The sequence below is a fragment of the Bidens hawaiensis genome, unplaced genomic scaffold (assembly GCF_021521415.1).
Source record: "Bidens hawaiensis isolate Kalapana, Puna unplaced genomic scaffold, B.hawaiensis_p1.1 tig00066239_1, whole genome shotgun sequence".
Lineage (NCBI taxonomy): Eukaryota > Viridiplantae > Streptophyta > Magnoliopsida > Asterales > Asteraceae > Bidens > Bidens hawaiensis.
Genome location: NW_027501788.1, coordinates 38,232 through 43,853, shown reverse-complemented (window position 1 = coordinate 43,853; position 5,622 = coordinate 38,232). Strand labels below are relative to the sequence as shown.

At 38.0% G+C, this 5,622-nt stretch overlaps 1 pseudogene; it reads right to left on the bottom strand.

Moving 5' to 3' along the window:
- Window positions 1-4,790: 4,790 nt before the first annotated feature.
- LOC143604696 (zinc finger A20 and AN1 domain-containing stress-associated protein 5 pseudogene) lies at window positions 4,791-5,391 on the bottom strand (annotated as a pseudogene).
- Between the last annotated feature and the right edge of the window lie 231 nt (window positions 5,392-5,622).

The following is a 5,622-nucleotide window of genomic DNA, read 5'->3' as shown; positions in this document are numbered from 1 at the left end:
TTTACCTTCTACATGGCGTACCGAATTCTATGGTAGAGAACGCTCTACATGGCGTACCGAATTCTATGGTAGAGAACGCTGTAATAATAATTGGGCCATGAGATACTTTTTTATGTAGCAAGTGTTCTTTAATGTTTTCTCTTTTTATTAGTTTAACTAATTGGGCTATTGGATTTAAAGGATTAAAATATTTCAACCTTTCACTCGTTGGTTAGGAACACTCATGTCACTCCCAACTAACGAAATGCTTACTAATAGTCCCGACCTTTACCTTAATTTTTTCGTTGAAGAAACCCAACAATCCATCGACACGACTATGCGAGTCCGACCAGTCTGACACGACCTTCAAAATGTTTGTTGATACATTGTGCGTGTGTGCACTGAAGAAACACGGATCTAAGCCTTTCGGAGTTAGATCAATGAGTCCACATGGTACGGGTCAAATACTTACCAAACTAACGACACAAGTCTGATCTCCCAAGTCCAAGGACGAAAAACCTGCAAAACAACCGCCATGAGCTCGTTACGGGAAGGACAAGATGGGGGGGGGGGGGGAGTTCTTCCCGTAATCACCCTACGGCGTGAGAAAAAGTATAGTTCCGATGGAGAGAAAGTACTTAAGTATTGAGAGTAGATACTGGGGAGTGAATGAATACCTCATGGAGATGATGGAGGATTGGAGGGTATTTATAGCCAAAGGGTAAGGGAATGTGATTGGTCCAACTGTCTCTTTCCAGAAGATGCTTTCGTAACTGCCTGGACATGTGTCCTCATATGATAGGATGAGCTATATCGGCCATGTGCATGGTTCTAACAACCTGGACACGTGTCTACACATGATAAGACGGGCTATTTTGGCCATGTGCATGGTTGTAACAACCTCGCCAGCTGTCCTTCTATTAGCTGTTACGTCTCGTGTTCTCCAAGAAAGGATCTTGGTAAATCTTTTAGAAAGGAGTCGGTTAATTACAGTTGTCCTCTGACGTCACCTTCTGGTCACCTTTGCGGGTGGGAATAGCACCCTTTGGGTGACTTCTGAGGGTGTCAGGATTCTCCCGCACATAGTCTCTAGAGCTTGTTATCGTTCTTCCTCTATTTTGAGTTATACGGGTGATTTATATGCTCCGCGGGGTGTCTTCTGAGGAGGTCCTCTTTCACCCACGGGTGGTTCTTAACGGTTTTTGAGTCTTTTAGATACCCTACCTCTATATGCACCCTTCAAAGTCACGTATCAGTTACAAGAGTGATGATAAAAACCTTGATTTGCTATATGCAGGAATGAGTTAGATGTATAGACTAGTTGCTAACATATATAACATATATAGGCTAGAATCGATAATACCTACTAAATCACTTGAGTTATAATGAGTTGATATAATAAAAGTCAAATATATTTTAAATGCTTAAAAAAAAAATTCAACCCAAATTTCATAAAGTCTCAAAAGCATGTAAAAAAAACCATTTTTACTATTTTTGTTTCTTTGCGAAGATCTCACAACATAGAACGCGAACGAAATAACTAGCAATTATATTAACTGCGGTTACATATAATATAAATAGTAGCGAAGTTTGGAACAACATGTCGGGCCGGGGGGGGGGGGGCAACGAATATATGTATAAAAGTTCATAAACGGATGGGGTCGGACTCAAGTTTTTAGACGAAAACGAGTAAACTTACACTACTTATACATGAGAAATCTAAACTTTTGTACAACACCCACAGTTGTAAATGAAATATATTCAAAACAAATCTAAACTTATGTGAAGGAATTTATGTGAAGGAATTCTTGAATTCCAATAAAATGGGATTTGATTGGGAATTAAATTCAAATTTCTTCCCTATCCAAAAGAGCACGCAATATTATGGATTTAAATTCCAATTCTTACGAATTTTATGAACCGAACGAGCACAAAAAATGCCAAAGATTATCTTGATTACCAAGCAACGGCATATTGAGGAGTTAGCTATGAAGATACAATTCAAGATTCAAAGTTTTCAAGTTGATCTTTGTAACTTTTTATGTTTCTCTCCTGATCATAACAAAAAAACAATTTGTTTGCATAAATAGTTCATAGTTGTTCTAGAATTTAATATTAGTCACATGTTTTGACTATTCTGTTGCGTGTTAGCACATTTATACCAGTCAATAAACTCAATGCAAACAACACTCTGAGTATTTAATGAGCTAAATTCTCGCTAGACAGGTATCCTTTACCGCAAACTTGGCAGTGTGGTGGAAATTCAAATAGAGATATATAAGCCTTTGATCAGAAATTGTGTATTCAGTTCACAGTAGCAGAAGAGTATGAGTTGTATACGAATCTAAAGTTCAATTTCAGGTTCATGTAGACATGTAGCGACACTACTAAGGTGGAATCAGTTTTACTCTCCTGAAACATTGCCGGTTTTTTTTTTTTTTTAAAGCTTATAGTAGGTTGTGAAAATGGGGTGTTGTTTTGGCAAAGATAATTTTGATCCCAACTATTTATAACTTAGAAGAAAACAAGTTGAGGAATGTAGCACATTGAATGTAAAGACATGATATAGTTACTTGGGAGAGTTGGTGTTTGAAATGCAATATCAAAGTGAATTCTAAACTTGTGGTGTAAGAGTGGTAAAAGTCATAAAATCGTTACCCATCTTTCATTTTCTATCTTCTCCACATAAGCATTACATTATTCTACCCAACCATTTTTTAATCTTGAAAACGTCCATCTTTTAATCTTGAAAATGTCCATCTTCTAAACATTTCTTTTTTATATTTTAAAACTATATTAACGAAACTTTTTTCAAATAAAAATAACATAGTATAAAAAAAACATTCTATTATTTAAAAAAATACAAGATTAAAGGGAGAGTTGGTGTTTGAAATGCAATATCAAAGTGAATTCTAAACTTGTAGTGTAAGAGTGGTAAAAGTCATCTTATCGTTACCCATATTTCATTTTCTATCTTCTCCACATAAGCGTTACATTATTCTACCCAATCATTTTTTAATCTTGAAAACGTCCATCTTTTGATCTTGAAAACGTCCATCTTTTAAACATTTCTTTTTTATATTTTAAAACTATATTAACAAAACTTTTTTCAAATCAAAAAAACATTCTATTATTTTAAAAAATACAAGATTAAAGATAAAACATAGATGAAATTAAAACATAAAGTTACATTGATCTTTTCAAAATTAAAAGACTACAAAATGTACAAATCCAACTTATTGAATATTTTTTCGAGACCAAATATTTTTAAAACATTCAAGTACTAACCCTAAGTATTTCCGGGATCTTGTTCACCACCATCTCCTCCAAATACTCCATGCTTCTCACCAACCTGTCAATTCCTGGCGTCACCATCAATCAGCATGGCTGCCAAAATCTAATAACATCAACCCACCTCTCATCTCAAGGAAGAAAAAAAAACGAAAGAAAGAAAATTGAAACCACGGGTCATTGGTCTAGCCATCTTGTTCGGGGTGGTTTTTGGTCGGGGCTGAACCACCCCAGGGTGGTATCCCGGCAAGGCCGAGCCCACCCCAAAGGCACTTCGTCCACCATAAATAACCATTTTTAAATTTATTAGAAAAAACAAAAGCAAAAGCAACAAACTTAGAATGTAAAAACGTGTTTTATTATGTAGTTAATGTATAGACGTCTTGTGTGACATTATTCTCTTCTTTGTATCTATTGTATATTTAAAATTACATTCGCCATTACCAAAATATATATAGAAAGTATAGAAAACTAGAAAATGAAGTTTGACTATATGTATAGGTTGACTAATCATCATCTACTTGACCCACCTCTCAAACTCATAAGGCTGAGGGGTGTGGGGGGCGCGAGAGGGGGCGCGAGTGGGGGCTACAGCCAATAATATTGTGACGTGTGGCAGAGAGAGAAACTTGATAAGATGGGTGTTGGTTGTGGTGCTCGCGCCCCTGGCCCTGGTGTGGAGGGGCGCGAGCTGTTTATTTTTTTATTTTTTTATAAATGTATTAAAAAACGTATTATTAAAAAAACAAGAAATTATTTAAAAAAACACACATTTTTTTGAAAATTCATAATAAAAAAAAACATACTAAAATTAAACAAACAATAATATTTAATAATAAAACTAATCTAATACAAGATCATCTGGTCGCCTCGCCCACAAATGTTCAACCAACTCATGTCGAAGATCCCCGTGTATCTCACGGCTCTTGATATTTGCTATGTTATGAAGTTTTTGTTGATCACTGATTGTGGACGGTTGTGGCGGAATGTCACCTTGGTAGTTTTGGCATATAGCTTTGCCCTCGTCTTCTAACGTCATGTTGTGTAGGATAAGACACGTGTAGACGACGTCCATTATCCTCTCCCGAGTCCAATAACGTATCATGTTGTGTAGGATAAGGAGTTTGGGATATTATATATGAGTTTGGAGATTGAAGTTGTGCTTGATATGGTTAAAATGGGTTGATTTAGGGGTATTATATAGGATTTTGTAAAGGTTTTTTTAAAAAAAAAACCGAGCTCAACGGCTCTTTTGGGTGGGCCCACCAGCTTTTCCTCTCTCTTCTCCCGCGATCACCCTTGCGCCCGCCTGGAAATCCGCGCTCGCGCCCCTCTCGCGCCTCGGTGGTGTGGTGCTCGCGCCGCGCCCCGGGGCGCGAGCGGATGGCCTCACGCGCCCTTTCTCGCGCTCCACACCCCTAAGCCTAACAAAAAACTCGGTCAAACACGTCGGCTTAAACCGATACCTTCAAACACACCATCCGATACCAATCAATCAATCAATCTCAATGAACACCAGATTGTCAAATTTCATTTCTAAGAATTAATTTCGTAAAAACCAACAATACAACTTTTCACAGCACAATAACTGAATATTACAAACAGGTATGTATACGAAGAATATCAAATCCATTATTTATATCCTAACAATTTTAGCCGCCTTAACCACCGGATTACCCTTCGCAATCGCCTCACGTCCAGCAGCCTTATAATCATAACTACAATCATGCCGATCGGAGTACCGGTGCTCCGAGCAAAACAACTCACCACACCGGCACCGGAATCCGGTCAAACCCACCCGTTTCCGGCACCCAGAGCACCGATTCACCTCCTTCTTCACCACCACCACCTTAACCGCTTCAACCCTCTTCGTGTTATTCAACTCTTCATCCAAAACCACCGATTCGTCGCTAAAAGACGGCGATTTTAGCGAATTGGTCGTCGCCGGAGCTCCGACGACAGGGCCGCAGAGGGTTTCCGGTCGTAATTTGAATTGGGTTTCTTCGTTTTCGGTTCTTTGAGCCATAATTAGTGAAATAATTGAGAGAATTTGGGATAATTTGATGGGTTGAATGATGAAATTGAGGGTGGATTTAAAAGGAAGGAGGTCGGCTAATAAGCGCGTGAGGAGGATCAATATTATTATTATTATGTTGGTGACTGAGATGTGAAATGACGGAAATGCCATTGGGTGGGAATGGGACGCGTATGACGTGTGGTTGACTCCATCATGATTCATAATTGTGGGTCTTTCTTTTGGTGGTTGGAGGTTTTGGGTTGTAATGTGTGCTTTTGGAGTTGTACGCCGCCAAGGGATTTAAATATTATAATAATAATGGCTTTTTTTATATT